The sequence below is a fragment of the Phyllobates terribilis genome, unplaced genomic scaffold (assembly GCF_046119375.1).
Source record: "Phyllobates terribilis strain yellow unplaced genomic scaffold, ASM4611937v1 Scaffold_11__3_contigs__length_659146591, whole genome shotgun sequence".
Classification (NCBI taxonomy): domain Eukaryota; kingdom Metazoa; phylum Chordata; class Amphibia; order Anura; family Dendrobatidae; genus Phyllobates; species Phyllobates terribilis.
Genome location: NW_027362771.1, coordinates 573,413,106 through 573,434,063, shown reverse-complemented (window position 1 = coordinate 573,434,063; position 20,958 = coordinate 573,413,106). Strand labels below are relative to the sequence as shown.

At 41.7% G+C, this 20,958-nt stretch overlaps 3 non-coding genes across 3 annotated transcripts; all 3 read right to left on the bottom strand.

Annotated features, from left to right (window-relative positions):
* Positions 1-13,329: 13,329 nt before the first annotated feature.
* Positions 13,330-13,401, bottom strand: TRNAE-UUC (transfer RNA glutamic acid (anticodon UUC)). The gene has a single exon. It is a non-coding gene; the product is annotated as a tRNA-Glu (tRNA).
* A 1,619-nt stretch (positions 13,402-15,020) lies between these two features.
* TRNAE-UUC (transfer RNA glutamic acid (anticodon UUC)) lies at positions 15,021-15,092 on the bottom strand. Its single transcript has one exon. It is a non-coding gene; the product is annotated as a tRNA-Glu (tRNA).
* A 3,307-nt stretch (positions 15,093-18,399) lies between these two features.
* TRNAE-UUC (transfer RNA glutamic acid (anticodon UUC)) lies at positions 18,400-18,471 on the bottom strand. The gene has a single exon. It is a non-coding gene; the product is annotated as a tRNA-Glu (tRNA).
* Positions 18,472-20,958: the final 2,487 nt, after the last annotated feature.

The following is a 20,958-nucleotide window of genomic DNA, read 5'->3' as shown; positions in this document are numbered from 1 at the left end:
TCATGAGTTCGATTCTCACATGGGGCACTGGTACCGTGTTTCCTTAACTGATTTTGCAACCATCTTGGCTAGAGAGTCACAGCTCTTTTCCATTCAGTAGCAAAATATCACCAATTGATGGAAGGGGAGCTCCAATGACAAACAGGGATAAAGGCTTGTTGAGTCCCTTAACACCCAGGAATTAAAAGTGAGAGATATGAATGGTTTGAGATATGACATCAAATAAGCTTTTGTGCAAATAAATATCCAAAAAACCTGGTGGTCTGCATTTTTGGCTGCAAAGAGCAGTTCCAACCTAAACTGATTCTGTCTGCAAGGCACGTGTTGGCTTTGGAATGTGGACACTAGTCCCCAAAAAAAAGTCTCTCCCATAGCAGGAATCGAACCAGTCAACCAGGAATACTAACTAAGTCTTTCTCCACATGGTGTAAGCAGTACAGTAAACAGCAAGACAGGTGTAAAAAAAAAAAAAAAAAAGTGTTTTGCTTTGAATACAAAACATCAACATTACAAGAGCTGAAACACGCTACATGGTCAAGGTTTTTGGCACGTCAGTTGAATAATTTGAAGATCATGAGTTTTTTGCTCACACGTGGCATCCTCCTTTTCTCAAGAGATTTTGTCACTAACTCTGAACTTTCCAATTCAGTTCTAAACTGTTTCCGATTAGAAAGAACATGGGAGCCCTAATGACAGACAGGACACATGGCTTGTTGAGTCCCTTGACACTTTTGTGTAAAACTGTGTAGTTGAAAAAGGCTTAAGCTATGAAACAAAAGGAAATCTTTTGCAAAAGTCATAATGCATCGCCAATGTTAAGTATTTTTGTTGCAAAGTGAAAATCTACCAGAAACATTTTTGATTGAAAAACACGTGTCAGTCTTTGAATGGTGGCAGTAGCTAAGATAAAGATGCATTCCCATACCGGGAGTCAAACCCGGGCCACCTGGGTGAGAGCCAGGAATCCTAACCGCTAGACCATATGGGAAAAGATGCTCTAATGTCTCAGTGACATTATGAAAAAAAAAAGTTTTCTGCTATGCACAATAAACTTCTGCAGATCTGCAGGTACAGCTTGCCTCGTTAGCGCAGTAGGTAGCGTGTCAGTCTCATAATCTGAAGGTCGTGAGTTCGAGCCTCACACGGGGCACTGTTCCCTCCTTTTCTCGAGAGATTTTGTCACCAACTTAGAACTTTTCCATTCAATTCTACAACTTTTTCCATTAGAAAGGAAATGGGAATCCAAATAACTTACCGGACCCATGAGTTGTTGAGTCCCTTGACACTTTAGTGTAAAAAGGGGTGGTTGAGAATGAGTTGAGCTACGAATCCAAATTGAATCTTGTGTGAAGGATCAGAATGAAGTGCCAAAACGCGGGCGTTCAGCATTTTTGCCTGAAAAAAACAAATCCTACTTGAAATACGTTTGACTAAAAAACACGCGTCAGTTTTTGAATGTTGGCAGCGGTGCAGAAAAGGATGCGTTCCCATACCAGGAGTCAAACCCAGGCCGCCTGGGTGAAAACCAGGAATCCTAACCGCTAGACCATATGGGAGAAGATGTACTGCCAGCTCACTTACAATATGAAAAAAAAGAGGTGTACTGCTTTGCACAAGCAACTTCCGCAGATTATTACGTGCATTTTGCCTCGTTAGCGCAGCAGGTAGCGCGTCAGTCTCGTAATCTGAAGGTCATGAGTTCGATTCTCACATGGGGCACTGGTACCGTGTTTCCTTAACTGATTTTGCAACCATCTTGGCTAGAGAGTCACAGCTCTTTTCCATTCAGTAGCAAAATATCACCAATTGATGGAAGGGGAGCTCCAATGACAAACAGGGATAAAGGCTTGTTGAGTCCCTTAACACCCAGGAATTAAAAGTGAGAGATATGAATGGTTTGAGATATGACATCAAATAAGCTTTTGTGCAAATAAATATCCAAAAAACCTGGTGGTCTGCATTTTTGGCTGCAAAGAGCAGTTCCAACCTAAACTGATTCTGTCTGCAAGGCACGTGTTGGCTTTGGAATGTGGACACTAGTCCCCAAAAAAAAGTCTCTCCCATAGCAGGAATCGAACCAGTCAACCAGGAATACTAACTAAGTCTTTCTCCACATGGTGTAAGCAGTACAGTAAACAGCAAGACAGGTGTAAAAAAAAAAAAAAAAAAAAGTGTTTTGCTTTGAATACAAAACATCAACATTACAAGAGCTGAAACACGCTACATGGTCAAGGTTTTTGGCACGTCAGTTGAATAATTTGAAGATCATGAGTTTTTTGCTCACACGTGGCATCCTCCTTTTCTCAAGAGATTTTGTCACTAACTCTGAACTTTCCAATTCAGTTCTAAACTGTTTCCGATTAGAAAGAACATGGGAGCCCTAATGACAGACAGGACACATGGCTTGTTGAGTCCCTTGACACTTTTGTGTAAAACTGTGTAGTTGAAAAAGGCTTAAGCTATGAAACAAAAGGAAATCTTTTGCAAAAGTCATAATGCATCGCCAATGTTAAGTATTTTTGTTGCAAAGTGAAAATCTACCAGAAACATTTTTGATTGAAAAACACGTGTCAGTCTTTGAATGGTGGCAGTAGCTAAGATAAAGATGCATTCCCATACCGGGAGTCAAACCCGGGCCACCTGGGTGAGAGCCAGGAATCCTAACCGCTAGACCATATGGGAAAAGATGCTCTAATGTCTCAGTGACATTATGAAAAAAAAAAGTTTTCTGCTATGCACAATAAACTTCTGCAGATCTGCAGGTACAGCTTGCCTTGTTAGCGCAGTAGGTAGCGTGTCAGTCTCATAATCTGAAGGTCGTGAGTTCGAGCCTCACACGGGGCACTGTTCCCTCCTTTTCTCGAGAGATTTTGTCACCAACTTAGAACTTTTCCATTCAATTCTACAACTTTTTCCATTAGAAAGGAAATGGGAATCCAAATAACTTACCGGACCCATGAGTTGTTGAGTCCCTTGACACTTTAGTGTAAAAAGGGGTGGTTGAGAATGAGTTGAGCTACGAATCCAAATTGAATCTTGTGTGAAGGGTCAGAATGAAGTGCCAAAACGCGGGCGTTCAGCATTTTTGCCTGAAAAAAACAAATCCTACTTGAAATACGTTTGACTAAAAAACACGCGTCAGTTTTTGAATGTTGGCAGCGGTGCAGAAAAGGATGCGTTCCCATACCAGGAGTCAAACCCAGGCCGCCTGGGTGAAAACCAGGAATCCTAACCGCTAGACCATATGGGAGAAGATGTACTGCCAGCTCACTTACAATATGAAAAAAAAGAGGTGTACTGCTTTGCACAAGCAACTTCCGCAGATTATTACGTGCATTTTGCCTCGTTAGCGCAGCAGGTAGCGCGTCAGTCTCGTAATCTGAAGGTCATGAGTTCGATTCTCACATGGGGCACTGGTACCGTGTTTCCTTAACTGATTTTGCAACCATCTTGGCTAGAGAGTCACAGCTCTTTTACATTCAGTAGCAAAATATCACCAATTGATGGAAGGGGAGCTCCAATGACAAACAGGGATAAAGGCTTGTTGAGTCCCTTAACACCCAGGAATTAAAAGTGAGAGATATGAATGGTTTGAGATATGACATCAAATAAGCTTTTGTGCAAATAAATATCCAAAAAACCTGGTGGTCTGCATTTTTGGCTGCAAAGAGCAGTTCCAACCTAAACTGATTCTGTCTGCAAGGCACGTGTTGGCTTTGGAATGTGGACACTAGTCCCCAAAAAAAAGTCTCTCCCATAGCAGGAATCGAACCAGTCAACCAGGAATACTAGCTAAGTCTTTCTCCACATGGTGTAAGCAGTACAGTAAACAGCAAGACAGGTGTAAAAAAAAAAAAAAAAAAGTGTTTTGCTTTGAATACAAAACATCAACATTACAAGAGCTGAAACACGCTACATGGTCAAGGTTTTTGGCACGTCAGTTGAATAATTTGAAGATCATGAGTTTTTTGCTCACACGTGGCATCCTCCTTTTCTCAAGAGATTTTGTCACTAACTCTGAACTTTCCAATTCAGTTCTAAACTGTTTCCGATTAGAAAGAACATGGGAGCCCTAATGACAGACAGGACACATGGCTTGTTGAGTCCCTTGACACTTTTGTGTAAAACTGTGTAGTTGAAAAAGGCTTAAGCTATGAAACAAAAGGAAATCTTTTGCAAAAGTCATAATGCATCGCCAATGTTAAGTATTTTTGTTGCAAAGTGAAAATCTACCAGAAACATTTTTGATTGAAAAACACGTGTCAGTCTTTGAATGGTGGCAGTAGCTAAGATAAAGATGCATTCCCATACCGGGAGTCAAACCCGGGCCACCTGGGTGAGAGCCAGGAATCCTAACCGCTAGACCATATGGGAAAAGATGCTCTAATGTCTCAGTGACATTATGAAAAAAAAAAGTTTTCTGCTATGCACAATAAACTTCTGCAGATCTGCAGGTACAGCTTGCCTCGTTAGCGCAGTAGGTAGCGTGTCAGTCTCATAATCTGAAGGTCGTGAGTTCGAGCCTCACACGGGGCACTGTTCCCTCCTTTTCTCGAGAGATTTTGTCACCAACTTAGAACTTTTCCATTCAATTCTACAACTTTTTCCATTAGAAAGGAAATGGGAATCCAAATAACTTACCGGACCCATGAGTTGTTGAGTCCCTTGACACTTTAGTGTAAAAAGGGGTGGTTGAGAATGAGTTGAGCTACGAATCCAAATTGAATCTTGTGTGAAGGGTCAGAATGAAGTGCCAAAACGCGGGCGTTCAGCATTTTTGCCTGAAAAAAACAAATCCTACTTGAAATACGTTTGACTAAAAAACACGCGTCAGTTTTTGAATGTTGGCAGCGGTGCAGAAAAGGATGCGTTCCCATACCAGGAGTCAAACCCAGGCCGCCTGGGTGAAAACCAGGAATCCTAACCGCTAGACCATATGGGAGAAGATGTACTGCCAGCTCACTTACAATATGAAAAAAAAGAGGTGTACTGCTTTGCACAAGCAACTTCCGCAGATTATTACGTGCATTTTGCCTCGTTAGCGCAGCAGGTAGCGCGTCAGTCTCGTAATCTGAAGGTCATGAGTTCGATTCTCACATGGGGCACTGGTACCGTGTTTCCTTAACTGATTTTGCAACCATCTTGGCTAGAGAGTCACAGCTCTTTTCCATTCAGTAGCAAAATATCACCAATTGATGGAAGGGGAGCTCCAATGACAAACAGGGATAAAGGCTTGTTGAGTCCCTTAACACCCAGGAATTAAAAGTGAGAGATATGAATGGTTTGAGATATGACATCAAATAAGCTTTTGTGCAAATAAATATCCAAAAAACCTGGTGGTCTGCATTTTTGGCTGCAAAGAGCAGTTCCAACCTAAACTGATTCTGTCTGCAAGGCACGTGTTGGCTTTGGAATGTGGACACTAGTCCCCAAAAAAAAGTCTCTCCCATAGCAGGAATCGAACCAGTCAACCAGGAATACTAACTAAGTCTTTCTCCACATGGTGTAAGCAGTACAGTAAACAGCAAGACAGGTGTAAAAAAAAAAAAAAAAAAGTGTTTTGCTTTGAATACAAAACATCAACATTACAAGAGCTGAAACACGCTACATGGTCAAGGTTTTTGGCACGTCAGTTGAATAATTTGAAGATCATGAGTTTTTTGCTCACACGTGGCATCCTCCTTTTCTCAAGAGATTTTGTCACTAACTCTGAACTTTCCAATTCAGTTCTAAACTGTTTCCGATTAGAAAGAACATGGGAGCCCTAATGACAGACAGGACACATGGCTTGTTGAGTCCCTTGACACTTTTGTGTAAAACTGTGTAGTTGAAAAAGGCTTAAGCTATGAAACAAAAGGAAATCTTTTGCAAAAGTCATAATGCATCGCCAATGTTAAGTATTTTTGTTGCAAAGTGAAAATCTACCAGAAACATTTTTGATTGAAAAACACGTGTCAGTCTTTGAATGGTGGCAGTAGCTAAGATAAAGATGCATTCCCATACCGGGAGTCAAACCCGGGCCACCTGGGTGAGAGCCAGGAATCCTAACCGCTAGACCATATGGGAAAAGATGCTCTAATGTCTCAGTGACATTATGAAAAAAAAAAGTTTTCTGCTATGCACAATAAACTTCTGCAGATCTGCAGGTACAGCTTGCCTTGTTAGCGCAGTAGGTAGCGTGTCAGTCTCATAATCTGAAGGTCGTGAGTTCGAGCCTCACACGGGGCACTGTTCCCTCCTTTTCTCGAGAGATTTTGTCACCAACTTAGAACTTTTCCATTCAATTCTACAACTTTTTCCATTAGAAAGGAAATGGGAATCCAAATAACTTACCGGACCCATGAGTTGTTGAGTCCCTTGACACTTTAGTGTAAAAAGGGGTGGTTGAGAATGAGTTGAGCTACGAATCCAAATTGAATCTTGTGTGAAGGGTCAGAATGAAGTGCCAAAACGCGGGCGTTCAGCATTTTTGCCTGAAAAAAACAAATCCTACTTGAAATACGTTTGACTAAAAAACACGCGTCAGTTTTTGAATGTTGGCAGCGGTGCAGAAAAGGATGCGTTCCCATACCAGGAGTCAAACCCAGGCCGCCTGGGTGAAAACCAGGAATCCTAACCGCTAGACCATATGGGAGAAGATGTACTGCCAGCTCACTTACAATATGAAAAAAAAGAGGTGTACTGCTTTGCACAAGCAACTTCCGCAGATTATTACGTGCATTTTGCCTCGTTAGCGCAGCAGGTAGCGCGTCAGTCTCGTAATCTGAAGGTCATGAGTTCGATTCTCACATGGGGCACTGGTACCGTGTTTCCTTAACTGATTTTGCAACCATCTTGGCTAGAGAGTCACAGCTCTTTTCCATTCAGTAGCAAAATATCACCAATTGATGGAAGGGGAGCTCCAATGACAAACAGGGATAAAGGCTTGTTGAGTCCCTTAACACCCAGGAATTAAAAGTGAGAGATATGAATGGTTTGAGATATGACATCAAATAAGCTTTTGTGCAAATAAATATCCAAAAAACCTGGTGGTCTGCATTTTTGGCTGCAAAGAGCAGTTCCAACCTAAACTGATTCTGTCTGCAAGGCACGTGTTGGCTTTGGAATGTGGACACTAGTCCCCAAAAAAAAGTCTCTCCCATAGCAGGAATCGAACCAGTCAACCAGGAATACTAACTAAGTCTTTCTCCACATGGTGTAAGCAGTACAGTAAACAGCAAGACAGGTGTAAAAAAAAAAAAAAAAAAGTGTTTTGCTTTGAATACAAAACATCAACATTACAAGAGCTGAAACACGCTACATGGTCAAGGTTTTTGGCACGTCAGTTGAATAATTTGAAGATCATGAGTTTTTTGCTCACACGTGGCATCCTCCTTTTCTCAAGAGATTTTGTCACTAACTCTGAACTTTCCAATTCAGTTCTAAACTGTTTCCGATTAGAAAGAACATGGGAGCCCTAATGACAGACAGGACACATGGCTTGTTGAGTCCCTTGACACTTTTGTGTAAAACTGTGTAGTTGAAAAAGGCTTAAGCTATGAAACAAAAGGAAATCTTTTGCAAAAGTCATAATGCATCGCCAATGTTAAGTATTTTTGTTGCAAAGTGAAAATCTACCAGAAACATTTTTGATTGAAAAACACGTGTCAGTCTTTGAATGGTGGCAGTAGCTAAGATAAAGATGCATTCCCATACCGGGAGTCAAGCCCGGGCCACCTGGGTGAGAGCCAGGAATCCTAACCGCTAGACCATATGGGAAAAGATGCTCTAATGTCTCAGTGACATTATGAAAAAAAAAAGTTTTCTGCTATGCACAATAAACTTCTGCAGATCTGCAGGTACAGCTTGCCTTTTTAGCGCAGTAGGTAGCGTGTCAGTCTCATAATCTGAAGGTCGTGAGTTCGAGCCTCACACGGGGCACTGTTCCCTCCTTTTCTCGAGAGATTTTGTCACCAACTTAGAACTTTTCCATTCAATTCTACAACTTTTTCCATTAGAAAGGAAATGGGAATCCAAATAACTTACCGGACCCATGAGTTGTTGAGTCCCTTGACACTTTAGTGTAAAAAGGGGTGGTTGAGAATGAGTTGAGCTACGAATCCAAATTGAATCTTGTGTGAAGGGTCAGAATGAAGTGCCAAAACGCGGGCGTTCAGCATTTTTGCCTGAAAAAAACAAATCCTACTTGAAATACGTTTGACTAAAAAACACGCGTCAGTTTTTGAATGTTGGCAGCGGTGCAGAAAAGGATGCGTTGCCATACCAGGAGTCAAACCCAGGCCGCCTGGGTGAAAACCAGGAATCCTAACCGCTAGACCATATGGGAGAAGATGTACTGCCAGCTCACTTACAATATGAAAAAAAAGAGGTGTACTGCTTTGCACAAGCAACTTCCGCAGATTATTACGTGCATTTTGCCTCGTTAGCGCAGCAGGTAGCGCGTCAGTCTCGTAATCTGAAGGTCATGAGTTCGATTCTCACATGGGGCACTGGTACCGTGTTTCCTTAACTGATTTTGCAACCATCTTGGCTAGAGAGTCACAGCTCTTTTCCATTCAGTAGCAAAATATCACCAATTGATGGAAGGGGAGCTCCAATGACAAACAGGGATAAAGGCTTGTTGAGTCCCTTAACACCCAGGAATTAAAAGTGAGAGATATGAATGGTTTGAGATATGACATCAAATAAGCTTTTGTGCAAATAAATATCCAAAAAACCTGGTGGTCTGCATTTTTGGCTGCAAAGAGCAGTTCCAACCTAAACTGATTCTGTCTGCAAGGCACGTGTTGGCTTTGGAATGTGGACACTAGTCCCCAAAAAAAAGTCTCTCCCATAGCAGGAATCGAACCAGTCAACCAGGAATACTAACTAAGTCTTTCTCCACATGGTGTAAGCAGTACAGTAAACAGCAAGACAGGTGTAAAAAAAAAAAAAAAAGAGTGTTTTGCTTTGAATACAAAACATCAACATTACAAGAGCTGAAACACGCTACATGGTCAAGGTTTTTGGCACGTCAGTTGAATAATTTGAAGATCATGAGTTTTTTGCTCACACGTGGCATCCTCCTTTTCTCAAGAGATTTTGTCACTAACTCTGAACTTTCCAATTCAGTTCTAAACTGTTTCCGATTAGAAAGAACATGGGAGCCCTAATGACAGACAGGACACATGGCTTGTTGAGTCCCTTGACACTTTTGTGTAAAACTGTGTAGTTGAAAAAGGCTTAAGCTATGAAACAAAAGGAAATCTTTTGCAAAAGTCATAATGCATCGCCAATGTTAAGTATTTTTGTTGCAAAGTGAAAATCTACCAGAAACATTTTTGATTGAAAAACACGTGTCAGTCTTTGAATGGTGGCAGTAGCTAAGATAAAGATGCATTCCCATACCGGGAGTCAAACCCGGGCCACCTGGGTGAGAGCCAGGAATCCTAACCGCTAGACCATATGGGAAAAGATGCTCTAATGTCTCAGTGACATTATGAAAAAAAAAAGTTTTCTGCTATGCACAATAAACTTCTGCAGATCTGCAGGTACAGCTTGCCTCGTTAGCGCAGTAGGTAGCGTGTCAGTCTCATAATCTGAAGGTCGTGAGTTCGAGCCTCACACGGGGCACTGTTCCCTCCTTTTCTCGAGAGATTTTGTCACCAACTTAGAACTTTTCCATTCAATTCTACAACTTTTTCCATTAGAAAGGAAATGGGAATCCAAATAACTTACCGGACCCATGAGTTGTTGAGTCCCTTGACACTTTAGTGTAAAAAGGGGTGGTTGAGAATGAGTTGAGCTACGAATCCAAATTGAATCTAGTGTGAAGGGTCAGAATGAAGTGCCAAAACGCGGGCGTTCAGCATTTTTGCCTGAAAAAAACAAATCCTACTTGAAATACGTTTGACTAAAAAACACGCGTCAGTTTTTGAATGTTGGCAGCGGTGCAGAAAAGGATGCGTTCCCATACCAGGAGTCAAACCCAGGCCGCCTGGGTGAAAACCAGGAATCCTAACCGCTAGACCATGTGGGAGAAGATGTACTGCCAGCTCACTTACAATATGAAAAAAAAGAGGTGTACTGCTTTGCACAAGCAACTTCCGCAGATTATTACGTGCATTTTGCCTCGTTAGCGCAGCAGGTAGCGCGTCAGTCTCGTAATCTGAAGGTCATGAGTTCGATTCTCACATGGGGCACTGGTACCGTGTTTCCTTAACTGATTTTGCAACCATCTTGGCTAGAGAGTCACAGCTCTTTTCCATTCAGTAGCAAAATATCACCAATTGATGGAAGGGGAGCTCCAATGACAAACAGGGATAAAGGCTTGTTGAGTCCCTTAACACCCAGGAATTAAAAGTGAGAGATATGAATGGTTTGAGATATGACATCAAATAAGCTTTTGTGCAAATAAATATCCAAAAAACCTGGTGGTCTGCATTTTTGGCTGCAAAGAGCAGTTCCAACCTAAACTGATTCTGTCTGCAAGGCACGTGTTGGCTTTGGAATGTGGACACTAGTCCCCAAAAAAAAGTCTCTCCCATAGCAGGAATCGAACCAGTCAACCAGGAATACTAACTAAGTCTTTCTCCACATGGTGTAAGCAGTACAGTAAACAGCAAGACAGGTGTAAAAAAAAAAAAAAAAAGTGTTTTGCTTTGAATACAAAACATCAACATTACAAGAGCTGAAACACGCTACATGGTCAAGGTTTTTGGCACGTCAGTTGAATAATTTGAAGATCATGAGTTTTTTGCTCACACGTGGCATCCTCCTTTTCTCAAGAGATTTTGTCACTAACTCTGAACTTTCCAATTCAGTTCTAAACTGTCTCCGATTAGAAAGAACATGGGAGCCCTAATGACAGACAGGACACATGGCTTGTTGAGTCCCTTGACACTTTTGTGTAAAACTGTGTAGTTGAAAAAGGCTTAAGCTATGAAACAAAAGGAAATCTTTTGCAAAAGTCATAATGCATCGCCAATGTTAAGTATTTTTGTTGCAAAGTGAAAATCTACCAGAAACATTTTTGATTGAAAAACACGTGTCAGTCTTTGAATGGTGGCAGTAGCTAAGATAAAGATGCATTCCCATACCGGGAGTCAAACCCGGGCCACCTGGGTGAGAGCCAGGAATCCTAACCGCTAGACCATATGGGAAAAGATGCTCTAATGTCTCAGTGACATGATGAAAAAAAAAAGTTTTCTGCTATGCACAATAAACTTCTGCAGATCTGCAGGTACAGCTTGCCTCGTTAGCGCAGTAGGTAGCGTGTCAGTCTCATAATCTGAAGGTCGTGAGTTCGAGCCTCACACGGGGCACTGTTCCCTCCTTTTCTCGAGAGATTTTGTCACCAACTTAGAACTTTTCCATTCAATTCTACAACTTTTTCCATTAGAAAGGAAATGGGAATCCAAATAACTTACCGGACCCATGAGTTGTTGAGTCCCTTGACACTTTAGTGTAAAAAGGGGTGGTTGAGAATGAGTTGAGCTACGAATCCAAATTGAATCTTGTGTGAAGGGTCAGAATGAAGTGCCAAAACGCGGGCGTTCAGCATTTTTGCCTGAAAAAAACAAATCCTACTTGAAATACGTTTGACTAAAAAACACGCGTCAGTTTTTGAATGTTGGCAGCGGTGCAGAAAAGGATGCGTTCCCATACCAGGAGTCAAACCCAGGCCGCCTGGGTGAAAACCAGGAATCCTAACCGCTAGACCATATGGGAGAAGATGTACTGCCAGCTCACTTACAATATGAAAAAAAAGAGGTGTACTGCTTTGCACAAGCAACTTCCGCAGATTATTACGTGCATTTTGCCTCGTTAGCGCAGCAGGTAGCGCGTCAGTCTCGTAATCTGAAGGTCATGAGTTCGATTCTCACATGGGGCACTGGTACCGTGTTTCCTTAACTGATTTTGCAACCATCTTGGCTAGAGAGTCACAGCTCTTTTCCATTCAGTAGCAAAATATCACCAATTGATGGAAGGGGAGCTCCAATGACAAACAGGGATAAAGGCTTGTTGAGTCCCTTAACACCCAGGAATTAAAAGTGAGAGATATGAATGGTTTGAGATATGACATCAAATAAGCTTTTGTGCAAATAAATATCCAAAAAACCTGGTGGTCTGCATTTTTGGCTGCAAAGAGCAGTTCCAACCTAAACTGATTCTGTCTGCAAGGCACGTGTTGGCTTTGGAATGTGGACACTAGTCCCCAAAAAAAAGTCTCTCCCATAGCAGGAATCGAACCAGTCAACCAGGAATACTAACTAAGTCTTTCTCCACATGGTGTAAGCAGTACAGTAAACAGCAAGACAGGTGTAAAAAAAAAAAAAAAAAAGTGTTTTGCTTTGAATACAAAACATCAACATTACAAGAGCTGAAACACGCTACATGGTCAAGGTTTTTGGCACGTCAGTTGAATAATTTGAAGATCATGAGTTTTTTGCTCACACGTGGCATCCTCCTTTTCTCAAGAGATTTTGTCACTAACTCTGAACTTTCCAATTCAGTTCTAAACTGTTTCCGATTAGAAAGAACATGGGAGCCCTAATGACAGACAGGACACATGGCTTGTTGAGTCCCTTGACACTTTTGTGTAAAACTGTGTAGTTGAAAAAGGCTTAAGCTATGAAACAAAAGGAAATCTTTTGCAAAAGTCATAATGCATCGCCAATGTTAAGTATTTTTGTTGCAAAGTGAAAATCTACCAGAAACATTTTTGATTGAAAAACACGTGTCAGTCTTTGAATGGTGGCAGTAGCTAAGATAAAGAAGCATTCCCATACCGGGAGTCAAACCCGGGCCACCTGGGTGAGAGCCAGGAATCCTAACCGCTAGACCATATGGGAAAAGATGCTCTAATGTCTCAGTGACATTATGAAAAAAAAAAGTTTTCTGCTATGCACAATAAACTTCTGCAGATCTGCAGGTACAGCTTGCCTCGTTAGCGCAGTAGGTAGCGTGTCAGTCTCATAATCTGAAGGTCGTGAGTTCGAGCCTCACACGGGGCACTGTTCCCTCCTTTTCTCGAGAGATTTTGTCACCAACTTAGAACTTTTCCATTCAATTCTACAACTTTTTCCATTAGAAAGGAAATGGGAATCCAAATAACTTACCGGACCCATGAGTTGTTGAGTCCCTTGACACTTTAGTGTAAAAAGGGGTGGTTGAGAATGAGTTGAGCTACGAATCCAAATTGAATCTTGTGTGAAGGGTCAGAATGAAATGCCAAAACGCGGGCGTTCAGCATTTTTGCCTGAAAAAAACAAATCCTACTTGAAATACGTTTGACTAAAAAACACGCGTCAGTTTTTGAATGTTGGCAGCGGTGCAGAAAAGGATGCGTTCCCATACCAGGAGTCGAACCCAGGCCGCCTGGGTGAAAACCAGGAATCCTAACCGCTAGACCATATGGGAGAAGATGTACTGCCAGCTCACTTACAATATGAAAAAAAAGAGGTGTACTGCTTTGCACAAGCAACTTCCGCAGATTATTACGTGCATTTTGCCTCGTTAGCGCAGCAGGTAGCGCGTCAGTCTCGTAATCTGAAGGTCATGAGTTTGATTCTCACATGGGGCACTGGTACCGTGTTTCCTTAACTGATTTTGCAACCATCTTGGCTAGAGAGTCACAGCTCTTTTCCATTCAGTAGCAAAATATCACCAATTGATGGAAGGGGAGCTCCAATGACAAACAGGGATAAAGGCTTGTTGAGTCCCTTAACACCCAGGAATTAAAAGTGAGAGATATGAATGGTTTGAGATATGACATCAAATAAGCTTTTGTGCAAATAAATATCCAAAAAACCTGGTGGTCTGCATTTTTGGCTGCAAAGAGCAGTTCCAACCTAAACTGATTCTGTCTGCAAGGCACGTGTTGGCTTTGGAATGTGGACACTAGTCCCCAAAAAAAAGTCTCTCCCATAGCAGGAATCGAACCAGTCAACCAGGAATACTAACTAAGTCTTTCTCCACATGGTGTAAGCAGTACAGTAAACAGCAAGACAGGTGTAAAAAAAAAAAAAAAGAGTCTTTTGCTTTGAATACAAAACATCAACATTACAAGAGCTGAAACACGCTACATGGTCAAGGTTTTTGGCACGTCAGTTGAATAATTTGAAGATCATGAGTTTTTTGCTCACACGTGGCATCCTCCTTTTCTCAAGAGATTTTGTCACTAACTCTGAACTTTCCAATTCAGTTCTAAACTGTTTCCGATTAGAAAGAACATGGGAGCCCTAATGACAGACAGGACACATGGCTTGTTGAGTCCCTTGACACTTTTGTGTAAAACTGTGTAGTTGAAAAAGGCTTAAGCTATGAAACAAAAGGAAATCTTTTGCAAAAGTCATAATGCATCGCCAATGTTAAGTATTTTTGTTGCAAAGTGAAAATCTACCAGAAACATTTTTGAATGAAAAACACGTGTCAGTCTTTGAATGGTGGCAGTAGCTAAGATAAAGATGCATTCCCATACCGGGAGTCAAACCCGGGCCACCTGGGTGAGAGCCAGGAATCCTAACCGCTAGACCATATGGGAAAAGATGCTCTAATGTCTCAGTGACATTATGAAAAAAAAAAGTTTTCTGCTATGCACAATAAACTTCTGCAGATCTGCAGGTACAGCTTGCCTCGTTAGCGCAGTAGGTAGCGTGTCAGTCTCATAATCTGAAGGTCGTGAGTTCGAGCCTCACACGGGGCACTGTTCCCTCCTTTTCTCGAGAGATTTTGTCACCAACTTAGAACTTTTCCATTCAATTCTACAACTTTTTCCATTAGAAAGGAAATGGGAATCCAAATAACTTACCGGACCCATGAGTTGTTGAGTCCCTTGACACTTTAGTGTAAAAAGGGGTGGTTGAGAATGAGTTGAGCTACGAATCCAAATTGAATCTTGTGTGAAGGGTCAGAATGAAGTGCCAAAACGCGGGCGTTCAGCATTTTTGCCTGAAAAAAACAAATCCTACTTGAAATACGTTTGACTAAAAAACACGCGTCAGTTTTTGAATGTTGGCAGCGGTGCAGAAAAGGATGCGTTCCCATACCAGGAGTCGAACCCAGGCCGCCTGGGTGAAAACCAGGAATCCTAACCGCTAGACCATATGGGAGAAGATGTACTGCCAGCTCACTTACAATATGAAAAAAAAGAGGTGTACTGCTTTGCACAAGCAACTTCCGCAGATTATTACGTGCATTTTGCCTCGTTAGCGCAGCAGGTAGCGCGTCAGTCTCGTAATCTGAAGGTCATGAGTTCGATTCTCACATGGGGCACTGGTACCGTGTTTCCTTAACTGATTTTGCAACCATCTTGGCTAGAGAGTCACAGCTCTTTTCCATTCAGTAGCAAAATATCACCAATTGATGGAAGGGGAGCTCCAATGACAAACAGGGATAAAGGCTTGTTGAGTCCCTTAACACCCAGGAATTAAAAGTGAGAGATATGAATGGTTTGAGATATGACATCAAATAAGCTTTTGTGCAAATAAATATCCAAAAAACCTGGTGGTCTGCATTTTTGGCTGCAAAGAGCAGTTCCAACCTAAACTGATTCTGTCTGCAAGGCACGTGTTGGCTTTGGAATGTGGACACTAGTCCCCAAAAAAAAGTCTCTCCCATAGCAGGAATCGAACCAGTCAACCAGGAATACTAACTAAGTCTTTCTCCACATGGTGTAAGCAGTACAGTAAACAGCAAGACAGGTGTAAAAAAAAAAAAAAAGAGTGTTTTGCTTTGAATACAAAACATCAACATTACAAGAGCTGAAACACGCTACATGGTCAAGGTTTTTGGCACGTCAGTTGAATAATTTGAAGATCATGAGTTTTTTGCTCACACGTGGCATCCTCCTTTTCTCAAGAGATTTTGTCACTAACTCTGAACTTTCCAATTCAGTTCTAAACTGTTTCCGATTAGAAAGAACATGGGAGCCCTAATGACAGACAGGACACATGGCTTGTTGAGTCCCTTGACACTTTTGTGTAAAACTGTGTAGTTGAAAAAGGCTTAAGCTATGAAACAAAAGGAAATCTTTTGCAAAAGTTATAATGCATCGCCAATGTTAAGTATTTTTGTTGCAAAGTGAAAATCTACCAGAAACATTTTTGATTGAAAAACACGTGTCAGTCTTTGAATGGTGGCAGTAGCTAAGATAAAGATGCATTCCCATACCGGGAGTCAAACCCGGGCCACCTGGGTGAGAGCCAGGAATCCTAACCGCTAGACCATATGGGAAAAGATGCTCTAATGTCTCAGTGACATTATGAAAAAAAAAAGTTTTCTGCTATGCACAATAAACTTCTGCAGATCTGCAGGTACAGCTTGCCTCGTTAGCGCAGTAGGTAGCGTGTCAGTCTCATAATCTGAAGGTCGTGAGTTCGAGCCTCACACGGGGCACTGTTCCCTCCTTTTCTCGAGAGATTTTGTCACCAACTTAGAACTATTCAATTCTACAACTTTTTCCATTAGAAAGGAAATGGGAATCCAAATAACTTACCGGACCCATGAGTTGTTGAGTCCCTTGACACTTTAGTGTAAAAAGGGGTGGTTGAGAATGAGTTGAGCTACGAATCCAAATTGAATCTTGTGTGAAGGGTCAGAATGAAGTGCCAAAACGCGGGCTTTCAGCATTTTTGCCTGAAAAAAACAAATCCTACTTGAAATACGTTTGACTAAAAAACACGCGTCAGTTTTTGAATGTTGGCAGCGGTGCAGAAAAGGATGCGTTCCCATACCAGGAGTCAAACCCAGGCCGCCTGGGTGAAAACCAGGAATCCTAACCGCTAGACCATATGGGAGAAGATGTACTGCCAGCTCACTTACAATATGAAAAAAAAGAGGTGTACTGCTTTGCACAAGCAACTTCCGCAGATTATTACGTGCATTTTGCCTCGTTAGCGCAGCAGGTAGCGCGTCAGTCTCGTAATCTGAAGGTCATGAGTTCGATTCTCACATGGGGCACTGGTACCGTGTTTCCTTAACTGATTTTGCAACCATCTTGGCTAGAGAGTCACAGCTCTTTTCCATTCAGTAGCAAAATATCACCAATTGATGGAAGGGGAGCTCCAATGACAAACAGGGATAAAGGCTTGTTGAGTCCCTTAACACCCAGGAATTAAAAGTGAGAGATATGAATGGTTTGAGATATGACATCAAATAAGCTTTTGTGCAAATAAATATCCAAAAAACCTGGTGGTCTGCATTTTTGGCTGCAAAGAGCAGTTCCAACCTAAACTGATTCTGTCTGCAAGGCACGTGTTGGCTTTGGAATGTGGACACTAGTCCCCAAAAAAAAGTCTCTCCCATAGCAGGAATCGAACCAGTCAACCAGGAATACTAACTAAGTCTTTCTCCACATGGTGTAAGCAGTACAGTAAACAGCAAGACAGGTGTAAAAAAAAAAAAAAAAAGAGTGTTTTGCTTTGAATACAAAACATCAACATTACAAGAGCTGAAACACGCTACATGGTCAAGGTTTTTGGCACGTCAGTTGAATAATTTGAAGATCATGAGTTTTTTGCTCACACGTGGCATCCTCCTTTTCTCAAGAGATTTTGTCACTAACTCTGAACTTTCCAATTCAGTTCTAAACTGTTTCCGATTAGAAAGAACATGGGAGCCCTAATGACAGACAGGACACATGGCTTGTTGAGTCCCTTGACACTTTTGTGTAAAACTGTGTAGTTGAAAAAGGCTTAAGCTATGAAGCAAAAGGAAATCTTTTGCAAAAGTCATAATGCATCGCCAATGTTAAGTATTTTTGTTGCAAAGTGAAAATCTACCAGAAACATTTTTGATTGAAAAACACGTGTCAGTCTTTGAATGGTGGCAGTAGCTAAGATAAAGATGCATTCCCATACCGGGAGTCAAACCCGGGCCACCTGGGTGAGAGCCAGGAATCCTAACCGCTAGACCATATGGGAAAAGATGCTCTAATGTCTCAGTGACATTATGAAAAAAAAAAGTTTTCTGCTATGCACAATAAACTTCTGCAGATCTGCAGGTACAGCTTGCCTCGTTAGCGCAGTAGGTAGCGTGTCAGTCTCATAATCTGAAGGTCGTGAGTTCGAGCCTCACACGGGGCACTGTTCCCTCCTTTTCTCGAGAGATTTTGTCACCAACTTAGAACTTTTCCATTCAATTCTACAACTTTTTCCATTAGAAAGGAAATGGGAATCCAAATAACTTACCGGACCCATGAGTTGTTGAGTCCCTTGACACTTTAGTGTAAAAAGGGGTGGTTGAGAATGAGTTGAGCTACGAATCCAAATTGAATCTTGTGTGAAGGGTCAGAATGAAGTGCCAAAACGCGGGCGTTCAGCATTTTTGCCTGAAAAAAACAAATCCTACTTGAAATACGTTTGACTAAAAAACACGCGTCAGTTTTTGAATGTTGGCAGCGGTGCAGAAAAGGATGCGTTCCCATACCAGGAGTCGAACCCAGGCCGCCTGGGTGAAAACCAGGAATCCTAACCGCTAGACCATATGGGAGAAGATGTACTGCCAGCTCACTTACAATATGAAAAAAAAGAGGTGTACTGCTTTGCACAAGCAACTTCCGCAGATTATTACGTGCATTTTGCCTCGTTAGCGCAGCAGGTAGCGCGTCAGTCTCGTAATCTGAAGGTCATGAGTTCGATTCTCACATGGGGCACTGGTACCGTGTTTCCTTAACTGATTTTGCAACCATCTTGGCTAGAGAGTCACAGCTCTTTTCCATTCAGTAGCAAAATATCACCAATTGATGGAAGGGGAGCTCCAATGACAAACAGGGATAAAGGCTTGTTGAGTCCCTTAACACCCAGGAATTAAAAGTGAGAGATATGAATGGTTTGAGATATGACATCAAATAAGCTTTTGTGCAAATAAATATCCAAAAAACCTGGTGGTCTGCATTTTTGGCTGCAAAGAGCAGTTCCAACCTAAACTGATTCTGTCTGCAAGGCACGTGTTGGCTTTGGAATGTGGACACTAGTCCCCAAAAAAAAGTCTCTCCCATAGCAGGAATCGAACCAGTCAACCAGGAATACTAACTAAGTCTTTCTCCACATGGTGTAAGCAGTACAGTAAACAGCAAGACAGGTGTAAAAAAAAAAAAAAAAAGAGTGTTTTGCTTTGAATACAAAACATCAACATTACAAGAGCTGAAACACGCTACATGGTCAAGGTTTTTGGCACGTCAGTTGAATAATTTGAAGATCATGAGTTTTTTGCTCACACGTGGCATCCTCCTTTTCTCAAGAGATTTTGTCACTAACTCTGAACTTTCCAATTCAGTTCTAAACTGTTTCCGATTAGAAAGAACATGGGAGCCCTAATGACAGACAGGACACATGGCTTGTTGAGTCCCTTGACACTTTTGTGTAAAACTGTGTAGTTGAAAAAGGCTTAAGCTATGAAACAAAAGGAAATCTTTTGCAAAAGTCATAATGCATCGCCAATGTTAAGTATTTTTGTTGCAAAGTGAAAATCTACCAGAAACATTTTTGATTGAAAAACACGTGTCAGTCTTTGAATGGTGGCAGTAGCTAAGATAAAGATGCATTCCCATACCGGGAGTCAAACCCGGGCCACCTGGGTGAGAGCCAGGAATCCTAACCGCTAGACCATATGGGAAAAGATGCTCTAATGTCTCAGTGACATTATGAAAAAAAAAAGTTTTCTGCTATGCACAATAAACTTCTGCAGATCTGCAGGTACAGCTTGCCTCGTTAGCGCAGTAGGTAGCGTGTCAGTCTCATAATCTGAAGGTCGTGAGTTCGAGCCTCACACGGGGCACTGTTCCCTCCTTTTCTCGAGAGATTTTGTCACCAACTTAGAACTTTTCCATTCAATTCTACAACTTTTTCCATTAGAAAGGAAATGGGAATCCAAATAACTTACCGGACCCATGAGTTGTTGAGTCCCTTGACACTTTAGTGTAAAAAGGGGTGGTTGAGAATGAGTTGAGCTACGAATCCAAATTGAATCTTGTGTGAAGGGTCAGAATGAAGTGCCAAAACGCGGGCGTTCAGCATTTTTGCCTGAAAAAAACAAATCCTACTTGAAATACGTTTGACTAAAAAACACGCGTCAGTTTTTGAATGTTGGCAGCGGTGCAGAAAAGGATGCGTTCCCATACCAGGAGTCAAACCCAGGCCGCCTGGGTGAAAACCAGGAATCCTAACCGCTAGACCATATGGGAGAAGATGTACTGCCAGCTCACTTACAATATGAAAAAAAAGAGGTGTACTGCTTTGCACAAGCAACTTCCGCAGATTATTACGTGCATTTTGCCTCGTTAGCGCAGCAGGTAGCGCGTCAGTCTCGTAATCTGAAGGTCATGAGTTCGATTCTCACATGGGGCACTGGTACCGTGTTTCCTTAACTGATTTTGCAACCATCTTGGCTAGAGAGTCACAGCTCTTTTCCATTCAGTAGCAAAATATCACCAATTGATGGAAGGGGAGCTCCAATGACAAACAGGGATAAAGGCTTGTTGAGTCCCTTAACACCCAGGAATTAAAAGTGAGAGATATGAATGGTTTGAGATATGACATCAAATAAGCTTTTGTGCAAATAAATATCCAAAAAACCTGGTGGTCTGCATTTTTGGCTGCAAAGAGCAGTTCCAACCTAAACTGATTCTGTCTGCAAGGCACGTGTTGGCTTTGGAATGTGGACACTAGTCCCCAAAAAAAAGTCTCTCCCATAGCAGGAATCGAACCAGTCAACCAGGAATACTAACTAAGTCTTTCTCCACATGGTGTAAGCAGTACAGTAAACAGCAAGACAGGTGTAAAAAAAAAAAAAAAAAGAGTGTTTTGCTTTGAATACAAAACATCAACATTACAAGAGCTGAAACACGCTACATGGTCAAGGTTTTTGGCACGTCAGTTGAATAATTTGAAGATCATGAGTTTTTTGCTCACACGTGGCATCCTCCTTTTCTCAAGAGATTTTGTCACTAACTCTGAACTTTCCAATTCAGTTCTAAAC